General features: G+C 43.7%; 1 protein-coding gene across 1 annotated transcript in view; it reads right to left on the bottom strand.

The window, feature by feature from the left end:
• LOC133554236 (uncharacterized) overlaps positions 1–7,380 on the bottom strand; it is a 65,824-nt gene extending 58,444 nt beyond the window's left edge. The window contains exon 1 of the mRNA XM_061902729.1: positions 7,275–7,380. The gene's annotated coding sequence lies outside the window, so the exon portion shown is untranslated. The remainder of the gene's footprint in view (positions 1–7,274) is intronic.
• Positions 7,381–16,933: the final 9,553 nt, after the last annotated feature.

The following is a 16,933-nucleotide window of genomic DNA, read 5'->3' as shown; positions in this document are numbered from 1 at the left end:
CACTGCGCTCCACTGTACCGCGGCCATTTATTCTGTCCCTTATGTAATCCTCCATTAGACCTTCATCTCATTCAGCGTGAACATGTGACAACCACAGTACACGTGGGACAAGATTACATACGATTACTTGCTGATTATGTCTTCTCTTTAATCACATAACGCACATAAGGATGGATAGGTGGATGAGTGGGTAGATGTAAGCATGACTGGGTTATGGACAAGTGAATAGAATCTGGATGCATGGATTGAGTGGATGAGTGTATATTAGGGGTGTAACGTTATTGTAGATACTGCAGTATTACAGTTTCGAAGTATTCACAATAATGACATGATGTATCAAACAAAAACATGGTCCATCTATCCATCTTCTTCCGCTGATCCGAGGTCGGGTCACGGGGGCAGCAGCCTAAGGAGGGAAGCCCAGACTTTTCTCTCCCCATCCACTTCGTCCAGCTCTTTCCGGGGGATCCCGAGGCGTTCCCAGGCCAGCCGGGAAACATAGTCTTCCCAATGAGTCCTGCGTCTTTTCCGTGGCCTCCTACCGGTCGGACGTGCCCTAAACACCTCCTTAGGGAGGCGTTCAGGTGGCATCCTGACTAGATGCCTGAACCACCTCATATAGCTCCTCTCCATGTGGAGGAGCAGTGGCTTTACTTTGAGCTCCCTTCGGATGGCAGAGCTTCTCACCCTATCTCAAAGGGAGAGCCCCGCCCCCTGGCGGAGGAAACTCGTTAGGGCCGCTTGTACCCGTGATCTTGTCCTTTCGGTCATAACCCGAAGCTCATGACCATAGGTGAGGATGGGAACGTAGATCGACCTGTAAATTGAGAGCTTTGCCTTCCAGCTCAGCTCCATCTTCACCACAACAGATCGATACAGCGTCCGCATTACTGAAGCCGCCGCACCGGTCCCGCTGTCGATCTCACGATCCACTCTTTCCTCACTCATGAAAAAGACTGCGAGGTACTTGAACTCCTCCACATGAGGAAGGGTCTCCTCCCTAACCTGGAGATGGCATTCCACCCTTTCCCGGGCAAGAACAATGGACTCGGACTTGGAGGTGCTGATTCTCATCCCAGTCGCTTCACACTCGGTTGCAAACCGATCCAGCGAGAGCTGAAGATCCTGGCCAGATGAAGCCATCAGGACCACATCATCTGCAAAAAGCAGAGACCTACTCCTGCAGCCACCAAACCGGATCCCCTCAACGCCCTGACTGCGCCTAGAAATTCTGTCCATAAAAGTTATGGACAGAATCGGCGACTCAAGGCAGCCTTTCCAACCCTCACTGGAAACATGTCCGACTTACTGTCGGCAATGTGTATCAAGCATTGACACTGATCGTACAGGAAGCGGACCGCCACAATCCGACAATCCAATACCCCATACTCTCTGAGCACTCCCCGCAGGACTTCTCAAGGTCAAATGCCTTCTCCAAGTCCACAAAGCACATGTACACTGGTTGGGTAAACTGCCATGCACCCTCAAGGACCCTGCCGAAAGTATAGAGCTGGTCCACAGTTCCACGACCAGAATGAAAACCAGACTGTTCCTCCTGAATCCGAGGTTCGACTATCCGGCGTAGCCTCCTCTACAGTACACCTGAATAGACCTTACCGGGAAGGCTGATGAGTGTGATCCCACAATAGTTGGAGCACAGCTTCCGGTTCCCCTTCTTAAAGAGAGGAACCACCACCCCGGTATGCCAATCCAAAGGTACCCTCCCGCTACCGATGTTCACGCAATGCTGCAGAGTCCTGTCAACCAAGACAGCCCCACAGCATACAGAGTCTTAAGGAACTCCGGGCGGATCTCATCCAATCCCGGGGCCTTGCCACCGAGGAGCTTTTCAACTACCTCAGCAACCTCAGGCCCAGAAATAGGAGAGCCCACCACAGATTCCCCAGAAACTGCTTCCTCATAGTGTGTAGTTTTTTCTGGCCCTTTAGTGTTGGGAGGTTCTGAAATCAACTCCATCTCTCAGAATCTTCTGCGGAGCGCGGGGGCGAAAAGGTGAGGGTGTGGAACATCGTAAGCAGGAAGTGACGTGTGTTCGTAGTAGATGAAAGGAATTGTTGTTATTTCGTGAAAAATTCACAACGCTCATCCATAACTGTCTCAGTTATGTTGCTAACAAAAAGAACAAACAAACCCTGGCAAAAACAGCTTATTTGGCAGAGGTAAGAAAATCTGCGTTCTGCAAAACGAAGCGCTCTACTTCTGTGTCGAGCGTTTCTAAGGCGACACTGAGCCCGCCATGAACGTTGCACCACACAAAGGGAAATCAACAAAAAACTCAATCGGAGTATACTGAAAAGCTACTTGATAAATCCTCAATCAATCCATCCATCCTTTTACCACCACTTGTCTCTCTCGATGTCCCGGGGGTAGAGCATATCCAGGTGCACTCTGGCAGAAGGCAGGTTACACCCTGGACAAGTCGCCACCTTATAAACTGTTACCCTGTTAGAATAATTATGTATATATTATCATCATAACTTTATGCTTAAGGGCCGTTACTATAAAGTATTGTCAATTTGTGCTGAAGTGCTATTTCAGTATTTGTGCAGAGCTAGCAATCCAAGAGATTGCTAGCCTTTTTTTATCAGTGTTTTGTCCAGACTCGGCCTGCTGACTGCCAAGGCCGAACATTGGGTTCCGGGACCAGACAAAGCAGAGACTGGGTGATAGTACCAGTACTCAGCCTGCAGACTGCCAAGGCCAAACATTGGGTTCCGGGACCAGACAAAGCAGAAACTGGGCTATAGCCCCAAGTGTCAACATATTTGCATTTTTGTAAAATCATATATTGTGTCTAACTGGAGTTGTCGAGTCTACCCCCTTCCCTTAGCGACAGTGAGGTAATAGGGACTTTCCTAATAAATATAAGAGGCGCATGGGCTTGATTTTTGGAACATAGTTTGGATCTGTAACTAGAGTACAGCCCAAAACACGTGTCTCCTCGAGCTAAATTGAACTCAGTCTCTGCATGTTTCCTTGCTTCTTGTCTGATTATTAGATGTCATTAGTGTTTGAACCTGACACAACCTGCAAAAATATTGGAAGTGTGACAATCTGTCACTTCTTTTCTGTTAGTTTTTCGTGTTTTTGTATTTACTTCCTGTTCAGTGCTCTTATTTTGTTGTATTTCCTGTTTTATTCACGGAGCACTGTTTTTCTCTTTTCGTTGATTGGCAGCGGTTCACACCTGCTGTCAATCACACTAGTGTCTATTTATGTTTCACTCGAGCACTCCTCAGTGCTCGATGATAAAATCTATGTTTGGAAATGTTACTATGCAAGACTGCTTTCTGTTTATTTGTTTCTTATGAGTATTAAATTATTTTACCTTCACTCAATTCTCTCCTTGACTCTTGCATCCACGGGGTCACACAACTGCAGCCATGCGACATCCCAACAGTATCATCGAGCTAGAAAGTGACCTCGCGAGAGTCCCTGTCGGCAATCCTCAGCCGACGTTCTGGTCCGCACAATTCCTGTTGGACTTGAAGGCCAGGTTTGTGCGGTCCCAGCCTACAGACGCGGACCCTCTCCCCGCGGCAACGCCACCGGCTTCGGCTCTCCGACCGGCGCGTCCCCCGCCACCATCTTTCCTCTCGGCTCGACGGCTGGCTACGGCTCTCCGACCAGCACGTCCGCCACTTCCTGCATGCCTCGCGGCTCCCGCGGCAACGCTACCGGCTACGGCTCTCCGACCGGCGCGTCCTCCACCGCCATCCTTCCTCTCGGCAACGCTGCCGGCTACAGCTCACAGACCGGCGCGCCCGCCTCCTCCTTCACGTCTCGCGGTTCCTGCAGCTCCGTCGCCGACTGCGGCTCTCCAACCGGCACGTCCGCGTCCGCCGCCACCGCCCTTCCCGTTGTCTGCTGAGCTGCTTCTCCCTGCTCCTACGCAGCTTCCAGCGGCTGCTCCCCGGCTGCTCTTTTTGCCAGCTCCCGCTCTCTTTTTTGGTTCGCCGAAAGCTCCAGTGGAGCCCAAAGTGAGGTCGCTTTTGTCCTCCTGCTGGGACTCGGCGCGGGACGTATCTTCGTCCCTCCTCCTGGCCCCCTCCCGCCCTCCCCTGGTTTTCGCACCAGGGGAATACGACAATGAGGCACGTCTTCCCACAAGTGTGGACGGCGTCTGGCAGCCGCCTAGTGGAGGGGGGCCGACTACACACAGCTGTGCAGCCGAGCACACGCCGCTGTCGTCCCCGCCAGCGTCTCCTTCCATAGAGACATCTAAGTCCCTGGCGGTCTTTCGCTCAGCTCCACGCCGGCCTCCAATGCCGGCACTACGCACAGCTGCAACGCTGACATCAGCAGCACCACGCCGGCCTCCAACGCCGGCACTGCGCACGGCTCCAACGCCGCCAAGAGCAGCACCGCCGGCATCCGCTACTCCTCGGCCGGCATTTGATGCTCCTTGCCCGGCGTCTTCATCTGGCCGATGACAGCTGCCAGCTTCCACTCCACCGATGACGTCTGCCGCTTTCACGCCACTGTCATCCACGCCATCGTTCTCTCCCACGGGGACGTCCTCGTCGCCGATGGGACTTTGCACAACACCGCCATCATCGTTGTCGTCTTTGTCGCCGCCTGCTCCAACGCCGGCATATGCTGCTCCTCGGCCGGCATTTGCTTCTCCTCGCCCAGCGTCTTCATCTGCCGCTTTCACGCCGCCGATGAAGCCTGCGGTTTTCACGCCGCCGATGAAGCCTGCAGTTTTCACGCCACCGATGACGCCTGCGGTTTCCACGCCGCCGATTACGTCTGCTGCTTCCCGGCCTGCTTCGGCGCGCCCACCTCTACGTCGGCCGCGGATGTGGCCGTGCCCTGGGCGTTCCCAACAGGAAGCCAGCAAAGCCAAAAAGTCAATTTGTAAAGTGTTTATATAATTGAAAGTTAAAATTGTTAGTTAGCTTTTCTATTAAACAGCATTTTCCAAACTGAATTGATATTAACATGTCCACGACACTGCTTTCCGTAAAGTAAAAGTTGAAAGAACAGTTGAACATTATTTTACACTGGATGTTTACGTTGTCACTTTAAAGAAACTCAACTGTAATTTTTTTGGATGAATGTGTCGATGCTGAATTGGTGAATGAGTGATTGATTGGATAGATGATAAAGTGTGCATGGATGTAGGAGTAGATGGATACGTGGATGTATGAATAAATGGCTCGCTGAGTAGCTGGATGGATTGGTATATAGTTGGATGAATGAATTACTATATACGCGCATGAATGTTGGAGTGTGTGGCTGGATGGCAGAATCAATAGGTGAGTTAGTAGATGGATACATGGATAAAGAGTGAGTTAATGAATAAGTAAGTAGATAATTAATTAAGCGGTGAGCATGTGGATGAATGAATGAATAGATGCTGAATGGATGATGTGAATAAGTGGATGAATATATGTGTGTGGAATGAGGAATGCATGGGTGAGGGAGTAGACGGACGACTGAATGAATGTTGGGTGAGCGAGTGGATGGATAATGAGTGTAAATGAATAAATGAGTACATGCTTAATGGATGAGTGAGGTATGCATTGGTGAGGGAAAAGATGGTTGAATGAAGGGCTGAGGAAAGTGGATGGATGCTATGTGGATAGATGGCCAGTGAATGTTTGATCTGATGAATGATTGAATTAATAAGTTAATGACTAAGTGATTGAGTAGATAAATTGACAAAGACTGCATGAGTGAGGGCGCAGATAGGTACATACAGTTGTGCTCATAAGTTTACATACCTGGATGAATTTATGATTTCTCGGCCATTCTTCAGAGAATATGAATGATAACACAAAAACCTTTCTTCCACTCATGCTTAATGGGTGTGCGAAGCTATTTATTGGCAAACAACTGTGTTTACTCTTTTTAAATCAAACTGACAAAAGAAAGTACCCAAATGACCCTGATCAAAAGTAAACATACCCCAATGACTTTGATCTGATAACATGCACAAAAGTTGACAAACAGGTTTGAATGGCTAATCAAGGTCCCAATCCTCACCTGTGACATGTTTGTTTGTAATTAATGTGTGCGTATAAACGGTCAGTGAGTTTCTGGGCTTCTCACAGACCATTGCATCTTTCATCCAGTGCTGCACAGATGTTTCTGGATTCTGAGTCATGGGGAAGGCAAAAGAATTGTCAAAGGATCTGCCAGAAAAGGTACTTGAACTAAATTAAACAGGAAAAGGTGTATAAAAAGATATATAAGGAATTGAGAATGCCAATCATTTGTGAAAATGAGGGATTCAGGTAGACCAGCAGAGATTTCAGCCACAACTGCTAAGAAAAATCCACAAATAACAACAGCTGAAATACAGGCCTCTCTGAAAAACTGTGGTGTGGCTGTTTCAAGATGCACAATAAGGAGGCACTTAAAGAAAAATGGGCTGCATGGTCGAGTGGCCAGAAGAAAGCCATTTCTGCGCAAATGTCACAAAGTATCCTGCTTACATTACGCCAAACAGCAGGGTGACAAGCCTCAAAACTTCTGGAACAAAGTAAATTGGAGTGATGACACCAAAATGGAACTTTTTGGCCACTCGACCAGGGTATTTAAACTTATGAGCACAACTGTATTTGGATGAATGAGTTAGTGTGTGGATGGATGGATGGATGGATGGATGGATGCATGGGTAAATATATGAAGGAAAGGGTTAGTTAATTAGTTCATGTCTGCATGGATGAGTGGGTGAACACATGACTACGTGTACTGATGGATGCAACTATGACTGATTGGAGGGATATAGTTGACGACGAAGTGTATCAAAATGTGTGCGAATAAACCAAAGTGTCATCAGTGACACAACACAGCGATGCTTTTACAACACCGCATTGTTGTCACTCAGCTTGTGTGTCTGGCGGATGACTCTGCACCGTGAGCGCGTGGGTGTCCACTCTTCTGCGTGACTCACACCACTCACCATTTACACCTTTTTGCATGTCAATAACACATTTGTAGCGCCTTGCTCTATATTACTCATCAAACATCCTGCATCGCTACACTCTCTACAACTATGTGCGCTTTTGCATGCCAATACGTCACAATCTTGTCCTATTTATATAGCAACACAATGTGCAAAAAAATAACCATGCCCAATGATTATATCAGTAACACAATCATAACAAAATATGACATTTGAGTTTACCTCTGTATTACAATAAAGGCACATGATTGTGTTTATGAATGAAAAAATGCACTACACACAGGATCCAATACACAAAAAAACATTTTAGGACAAAAAGGAAAATTTGAATACTTACTCTATTACTTTTCCTTAAGTAAGTGGCTTTGCATGTGTCGTCTTTGCACACAACCTCCTGCTGCACTCCAGCTTGGAGAGGACACACATGAACAGCTGCCTCAAACACACACGCACACGCACACACACACACGCAAGCACACACACACACACAAACACACAGACGTCCTTATTCAAAGCAAACAGCTGTAATGAAGCACGAAAACACCTCTCCTTTGTCAGCGCTTCTTTTATGCAGCCACAACCACATTCAAAAACAAAAAAGAACATGAAAAACTGGAGATTTTTTTGTAATTATTTCAATCTTAATGCTATATCTTTATCTTAATACTATTAAAATAATTTAATAACCATGGTTTATTTTTAAAATGATAAACTGCTGTATTGATTTTTCAATGCAAAATCAAATGTAACAAAAAATAATTATATAATGTTTTGCAATTTATATCTTTGATTGGAACATAAATTCCATTTACATGCACATTTGCATATTTTAGTCAGATAATCGAAATGTTGGGAATGTATTTAAAACCTATTGGCAATGTGTGTTCTTTACGTGTTTTTGTGGAGTACTGTCTGTTTAAATGCAATGTTACCTATTGATTTTTCAATGCAAAATCAAATTTGGGGTGGGGGTGGTCTGTGGTTTACACATATACGGTCCTCTTCGCAAGGTTAGTCATCATTGTCATTGCATTGTCAACTGACTGTACAACATATTTACCTGCCTTATCTCTACCTATATCGTTAGTCATAGTACTCCCTTGTGACTTTCTAGGTTAGTCTATTAAATAAACATTGATTGAATTGATTGATATAAACATATTTATTATCATATATATATTTATATAGATATATATATAAATATGATTGAATATACATACATAAATCATAAATATATATATATATATATATATATATATATATATTATATATATATATATATATATATATTATATATATATATATATATATATATTTATATATATATATATATATATATATATATAAATTCTGAGTGCAATGATGTCACAGAAAAATGCATTCTTAAACAATATGATTTGCCTGGGCGGCTACGAGACACCAAGAGTAACAAGCAATATAAAATGGATTAGAAAAGACAGATTTAAAAAAATAGAAAATAGAAAAATACAATTCAAATTCAAATATTTTAACTTGGGACTTCCCGCGGGCCGGATTTGGGACGTTGGCGGGCCATAGTTTGGGGACCCATGGTATAGTCTTTTGCAGTTCAGATCTGTGATAGGAACATTAATTTCATTTACATTCACATTTGCATATTTTAGTCAGATAATCGAAATGTTGGGAATGTATTTAAAACCTATTGGCAATTTGTGTACTTGACCTGTTTTTGTGGAGTATAAATGCAACGTTTCAGTGCACTTAAAAGACCCCTTGGTGCCCATTGATTCCCTTGATGCTTTTATCCAAAGTGTCAGTCAATCAATACTCCAGCTCATTAGTGGAAAGTACACTTTGCACAGCTTTTATTGCAATGTAGGTTAATGAGGCATCTTACATAAGGAACTCACATGTTTGCCATCTTATTCCTGACACTCATCTACGATTAGATTTAATGGTAACTTTTCTGTCCCTCGCCTGTCCTTAAGCGCTCACTCCTTGCTGGGAGCCTTGCAAATGTAAATAGGCGCTCCGTTCAGCATAATGGCATGTAAATTGAAAGTACAAATGCACCGATTTTATAATCTATGCCGCTAGGGCTGATTTTAATTAAGCGGACAAAGACTCCTTTAGCGGGCAGAATGTCACATTGTGGGCTGGAGGACGACATCAAACACAGAAATGGACCAAAAGGAGCAGCAGCAACACCACACTTTGGCCAAAAAAAAACTACATATTTGTACTTTGGTGATAAAAATGTGTTTTATCAATCTACTATGGGTACTGAAAAGCATTAGACCGTGGGTCAGCAAACCAAACCGTTGAAAGAACCATATTGCACCAGAAATACAAAAAACAAATCTGTCTGGAGCCGCAAAAAATGAAAAGTCCGGATACATATATTTTTTTCTGGCGGTACGCTCTGGGCCTGCTTGTCAGGCGGGGGTCAGCGCCTCAGGCTATTGCATCCGGGCTGCATGTCTGGAGCTCCTGGATCCCACCGTCCATCCCTTCCGGATGCTGGTCTTGGTTGGAGCCGGCTGGGTCTAGTCTCCGCGTCTTTTGTGGTACCTTGGTGCTGCAGGGTACTCCGAGTTACTGCAAGTCGGCTTCTGCTGGGGTAGTGACCTTGTGTGTCAGCGCGTCTGTGATCTTATTTTAATTCTCTTTTTTATATATATTTATCCATCCTTTTTGCTACCACTTGTCCCTTTTGGGGTCGCGGGGGTTGCTGTAGCCTATCTCGGCTGCATTCGAGCGGAAGGCGGTGTACACCCCGGACAAGTCGCCACCTCATCGCAAGGCCAACACAGACAGACAACATTCATACTCACATTCTAAAAAAATGATACTTTTTTATTATTATTTAAAATTTGTATTTTTCCCCTCCCTCAGGGGGAGGATTCGACAGGACGGTTGCTGGTTGTTCCATCTCCATTGTTGGGGTGGGTGGTTCCCGTAGTCCCGCGCTGGGTGGTCCTGCGGCAGCCGACTTGGGTGGGGTGGCCTGGGGCGGGCCCCGCTGTGCTCTCCTGGGGGATATAGTGGGAGAGTTCGTGGGGACCCGGTTGCTGGTGGGGCGAGAGCGGTCTTCCCGTCCAGTTGTGGGGAGTCTCTGGGCCCCTCGGGTGGGGAATCCCGCCTTTCTGCCCATGTGGGGTGTGGTCTGTCGCTGGCTGTCCTCTGATTCTCCCGTGGCTTGTCCTTGTCATGATTCATGGTCCGGATCATGTTTTTGTATTTTCTAAGGGAGTCCAAAACATGACAGTCCTCTGCCAGGCACGTCTGTCTGCGGCATGCTGCTGGTTCCTCCGGGCGGCACGGTGGGCCAGGCTCTGGGGTTCCTGTCGTTGGCCGACCAGGCTGCGTGGGGCCGGTGGTCCCTTGTTCCCTGGGCGCCACACCTACTATTTGTGGGTTGAGCTCTCTAGGTGGCTGGGGCCGTACTCTGGCTCCCACACACACTGGGAGTCAAATATATTGTACATACAAATACGCATATATACTCACATACACACCATTATTCATACATACATACATACATACATACATACATACATACAGGCAGCAAGGTGGCACAGAGGTTAGTGAATGTACCTCACAATATGAAGGTCCTGAGTTGTCCTGAGTTCAATCTGGATCTTTCTGTGTGGAGTTTGCATTTTCTCCTCGTGACTGATAAACTTTTATTAATAAAAACAAGCATTTGTCGGCCGTTTTGATGTTTTTGTAAACTGACTAAAACCAAACATGTCGATATGCTTATATATTTTAGTGCTGTCCAATTATTAAATTTTTAATCTCACTTTTGAATTTTAATTTGTGGCTGTGAAAGTAGTTTACCACCAACAGGTGTGAATGAATGATGGGTTCTCACTTCTCTGTGAAGCGCCTTGAGTGTCTAGAAAAGCGCCATATAAATCTAATCAATTATTATCATTATTATGATCAATTGCAGTACATTTCTTAAAATAACCCGAGACCTCAATATTATCAAATAAATGCACTACACTAGCATTGTTTTTAAATGTTTTACTTAAATGTTTGCTCAAAACCTGGTTAAAAAAAAAAAAAAGTCTTATTTGGCTGTTTTCCTATTTGACTATGTTTTGAATAAGCCAGGGGCCACAATTTGGACACGCAGACTTAAAATTGGAAGATAATCCGTCATATAAGATAAAAATGTGCCTGCTAAAGAAAAAATATAGAGTGACTGTTAAAAGGATCAATTAGGAGACTGTGAGGGTTACACATATGTTTTTATTTAATATTTGTTAAGTATATAATATCAATTCTGAACACATTAAAAACATTTAGCTAAATATAACAACATTCATATTGGGATTATATTTGTAAAAATTCAGTTCATAAAATAATGACTTCCATCCATCTATCCATTTTCTACCGCTTTTCCCTTTTGGGGTCACGGGGGGTGCTGGAGCCTATCTCAGCTGCATTTGGGCGGAAGGCGGTGTACATCCTGGACAAGTCGCTATCTCATCGTAGGGCCAATACAAATAGACAGACAACATTTACACATGTGGGCCAAATTTTAGTGTTGCCAATCAACCTATCCCCAGAAGCATGTCTTTGGAGGTGGGAGGAAGCCAGAGTACCCGGAGGCAACCTACGCAGTCACGGGGAGAACATGCAAATATATTTTTGCTTAAATATGGTTTCTGTAGGAGAACAAACATGACACAAACTTTCCTAATCCTTACAAATCTCACTATTTATATTAAACATGCTTCACTGATGAGAGTATTTGGCGAGTGCCGTTTTGTCCTCCTAATTTTGGCGATCCCGGAACTCCTCGTAGTTTGTTTACATGGCAAACTTTCTCCAACGCTACCACAGAAAGATGTGTTTTAGGCCACTCCTTCTTTATCTCAGTTTGTCCACCAAACATTTTATGCTGTGCGTGTCTGCGCAACTGCTAGCTTTGTTGACATTATTGACTTGGTGGAGTGCTAATCAGGCATATTTGGTCACTTCATCACTGCCATTCAGCAATATCCTTTTGAAAAGTGGCATTCTCTGGTATGGGCGTTTGTTTTGGGGTTATTTATTTTGTCAGAGTAACACATTTCATTTAAAAAAAATGCTGGGTTTTGCAAAACACACCTATCAAGAGGACGCTGTTTCACTAAAGACTTTGCCAAAGGGCCTATTTAAAATGAACAAGAGTCTCTTGAATGGCCCCCGTGCCGCACTTTGGACACGCCTTCTCCAAACACAGTCAATTACAAAAATGAAATAAAGTACCAACAAGTGTGTGTTTTCTCAGGAGTTGTTTAAAGGAGTGAGGAGGCTATCACCAGGAAAAAGAGGAAGGAGGGCCTGATGAAAAAGACTGACGGTGCAGCTGCTCCGTGAAGCTCCGACTCACAGAAGACTTGCTCCAACATTTGGTGAGTTTCGCCACTGATGCCTGCAATACAAAACATTATGTACAGTCTTTCCATAAGTTTACATACCATGGGAGAATTTATGATTTCTTGGCCATTCTTCAGAGAATATTAATGATAAAAACTGAAAAAGGGAGAAATGGGCTGCATGGTCAAGTGGCCAAAAAGTTCAATTTTGGTGTCATCACGCCAAATTACTTTTTTCCAGAAGTTTTGAGGCTTGTCTCTCTGCTGTTTGGCGTAATGTAAGTGGGATACTTTGAGACATTTGCACAGAAATGGCTTTCTTCTGGCCACTCGACCAGGCAGCCCATTTTTACTTCAAGTACCTCCTTATTGTGCATATTGAAACAGCCACACCACCATTTTCAGAGAGTCCTGTATTTTAGCTGAAGTTATTTCTGGATTTTTCTTTGCATATCGAACAATTTTCCTGGCAGTTGTGGCGGAAATCTTTGCTGGTCGACCTGAATCGATAATTTTCCACTTCTTAATCAGCGTTTGAACACTGCTGATCGGCATTCTCAATTCCTTGGATATCTTTTTAAACTCCTTTCCTGTTTTATGCAGTTCAATTACCTTTTCTGACAGGACTTTAACAATTATTTTGCCTTCCCCATGACTTAGAATCCAGAAACATCTGTGCAGCACTGGATGAAAGATGCAATGGTCTGTCAGAAGCCCAGTAACTCACTGACCTTTTATACACACACATTAATTACAAACAAACATGTCACAGGTGAGGATTGGAACCTCGATTAGCCATTCAAATCTGTTTGTGTCAACTTTTGTGCATGTTATCAGATCAAAGTCACTGGGGTATGTCAACTTTTGATCAGGGTCATTTGGGTACTTTCTTTTTTCATTTTGATTTAAAAAGAGTAAACACAGTTGTTTGCCAATAAATAGCTTCACACAACCATTAAGCATGAGTGGAAAAAAGGTTTTTGTGCTATCATTCATATTCTCTGAAGAATGGCCAAGAAATCATAAATTCTCCCAGGGTATGTAAACTTATGAGCACAACTGTCCACCTGCACTATCCCACGACCTCATATTTTGATAATCTCACCATGTTTAGACCATTCTCTCCATGTGTGCAGGTATTCAGCGCCTTGCCCCACCTCGGACGCTGTGCCAAATCACAATTTCCATTCAAAAAACCACTTTAATTGGCTTAAAAAAAAATGTATTTTACCTTTAGGCTGCTCTGACAGCAGCTGTTTCAGGTCTCTAAGCGCGCGGGTGAGGTCGTCCAGGCGCTGCTGCAGGTGGATGTTCTCCTCCTTCAGGGAGTGGATGGTGTCTTGCAGCTCGTATCCTGAGCTGAGCAGAGACAGCAGCCCAAATATGGCTGCACTTTGCAAAACAAATCTCATGGCTGGCGTGGAGGGAGATGTTCCGTCTGGTGTGGCTGCTGGTCCTCAATGTCACAAAGTAGGCGTAAGGGACGGAGTTAGTGCAGAGTTGGACCAAATTGACGCATTAATGGAGAGCTGCAGGCTCTTAGCTACAATCAATTGTTGGTTAGAGAGCCCAAAAAATGCTAATTACTTTGTGACACAAATTGAGCTGTTTATTTTTTTTTATTTGGCCTTTTAGTCATTTGACTAATTAGTGATTTCATCATCAAGCAGACAAAGTTGTTTGCAAATTGCAATTAAATAATTATCAATGTTATTGTTGTTTGTGTATAAGTAATAGCTGAACATGGATTAATTGAGTAAGTAGGGTAGTTTTCCACATATACAAACAACATGTTTTTATGAAGCTATTAATGCGATTTGGTTGTTTTTATGGTTGCCTTTAATGGTGTGTATTTCCAGTTTGGATTATGCAGTGTTTAACATAAATAATTTAACTTTATAATACCATACTTTATAGTCATAAATGCCCATCCATCTATTTTTTAACGCTTATTCCCTTTTTAAGGGGTGGGGGGTCGCGGGGGGCGCTGGTGCCTATCTCAGCTACAATCGAGCGGAAGGCAGCGTACACCCTGGACAAGTCGCCAACTCATCGCAAGGCCAACACAGATAGACAGACAACTGTCGCGGCGCGGATTCGAACCAAAGATTCTCCCACAGACAGCAGATTCCCACACTCCTTCTGGCAGCATGCCAGTGCACGCCCCCGCACGTGCTGATCGCACCACGCCCACGCTTTGCCGCTGCTGCAGTGTTGGCTGTTATCAGAGCACCTGGCAGCAATCAATGGAACAGCATAAAATCCAGTCACTCCTTGGATCCCGCGCCGGAACGTTGTTAACTCTTGGCTTCCCTCTCGGTGTCCTCGCCTCTTTTTGTCTTGTACCCTTTTTGCCTCGTTGACTTGTACCTTGTCCTCCTTGCAGTATCCGCCCTGTTTCGTGTGCTCGAGCGCTGGATCTCGACCTCCACCCGGAAATTGGACTGCCTCCCTCGATCCTCGATCCCTCACCTGGACTCGGACCTTATTGCTTGCCGCCTGCCCTCGACCTCCAGCCTTTCCCCAGATCTCCCTTGTGCCTACCCCCTTGGTCAGAAGAAGGTTTCATTCATCACGCATGTACAACATCCTCCTGCATTATTCACATGGTTAACTTTACACTTAATCCTGCAACCAACACTTAGAGTAGCATACACATCCCACACAATCATCAAAGGTTACAATAAACCTGGTAACCTTAAGTCTTTCGTGGTGTCGTCTCCTTCCCGTCCTCATGTACATAACAACATTAAATGCATTTTTTCATCATCGGTATTTTGTTTTATGTACAAAATCACAAAGACTATGTATCAGTCTTATAGAACAAGACTACAACAATACCAATCCAAGCCCCGCAACACGCCAAATAGCAAACCACAGAGAAATTGAGAAGACACACACACTAATAAAACTAATAAATAAATGCAATTTTACAAAAAACACATTTTCCATCTCCTATGAAAACAAGGGTGTTAAAATGTAATATTTGTACTGAAAAAAAATAAAAAATACATATATATATATGTATAATATGTGTTTTCAGAGTTTTATTTCAACAACGACATGATTCAAAACTTAATGTACAATAAAACATTGTTTTAAAACAGCAACCATATCCATCCATCCATCCATTTTCTACCGCTTGTCCCTTTCGGGGTGCCGGGGGGTGCTGGAGCCGATCTCAGCTGCATTCGGGCAGAAGGCAGTGTACGCTCTGGAAAAGTCGCCACCTCATCGCAGGGCCAACACAGATAGACAGACAACATTCACACTTACATTCACACACTAGGGACCATTTAGTGTTGCCAATCAACCTATCCCCAGGTGCATGTCTTTGGAGGTGGAAGGAGAGCCGGAGTACCCGGACGGAACCCACGCAGTCACAGGGAGAACATGCAAACTACACACAGAAAGATCCGATAGAATACAGGACTACTCAGGAACTTTGTATTGTGAGGCACACGCACTATATCCCCTCTTCCACCATGCTGCCTAATGGTTTACAATTATCAGTTAAATCTTGGAGAATGATTAAGATTCCAGAAGCCCTTGAATTGATATCTTTGTTAAAAACATTTAAAGTGATTTAGGTAGCCCTTTAAAAAAAAATGTTTTATTAGTATCATTATTTATTCATTTTTAACACTCTATCTGTATTTGCTTTTGTTTTGTTTTCTTGTTGTTGAAAGTGCCTTGACAATTGAGTGACTTATAAATGTATGTTTGTTATTCAATTTAAAAAATGTAAAAACGTATAGATATGTTAAAAATGTGTTGCTGGTTACCAGTATTTCCGGTTTGGGCTGATGCCGGAAGTGCTTTAGTAGATATCTTCCGGCGGGGTTATGGCCATAGACATCTTATAAGTAAACGCAGCATCGAGCGCTACTGCCTACTGGCGCTGACAAGACGCGGAGCCGCCATCTTGGAGTGGTGATCTGCTCCACTCAGTGCGATTCATTTGGCAGGAGCAATGAACTGTCAGCACATTTAATTCATCTTACCTCAATGAATACCACTCATTTTCACGCGCTTTTTTTTCATACGTGTAGCTATGACAAAGGACACATGTTTTGGCATGTTTTATTAATTTATAATTTTCTTAAAAGTAATACAATATTCTTATATTCTATAAGTGACCAGACGTCCGAGATCAAAACTGGTAATGCCGTTTTTTGACCCCTTCTTTGGGATTATATATAATCCCAGAGAAGGGGGCAAAAAACAGTTAACTACTTTTAAATCGAAGAAACAATATGATTAGGTTATATATACACATGCGTATATCCTACATAAACAATGTATGAATACATTAGATATATATCTTAGGGACCTATAGACTGTATCTCTGTTGCTGCAGCAGCAGAGAGTTTATTCTGTCTTGACACTTTTAATTATATTTTCTATTACATTCTTCCCTTAGATGAGAATTTTTACAGTGATTGTTTTATATGTATTTTTTATGTATTTTGCTTTGGATAAAACTGTCTGCCAAATACTTAAACATAAACATATATAAACACCTGAAAGTCTTTATATCAGCTAAAACCCCAATCTGTTTCACTGGATTCAGAATAAAGCCAAATTCTGTTTTACCCAACAATGTTAGTATTTGAATATTGTTACTTGAAGACTTATTCCT

Source organism: Nerophis ophidion, linkage group LG01 (genome assembly GCF_033978795.1).
Source record: "Nerophis ophidion isolate RoL-2023_Sa linkage group LG01, RoL_Noph_v1.0, whole genome shotgun sequence".
NCBI lineage: Eukaryota > Metazoa > Chordata > Actinopteri > Syngnathiformes > Syngnathidae > Nerophis > Nerophis ophidion.
This window is presented reverse-complemented; position numbering and strand designations above follow the sequence as displayed.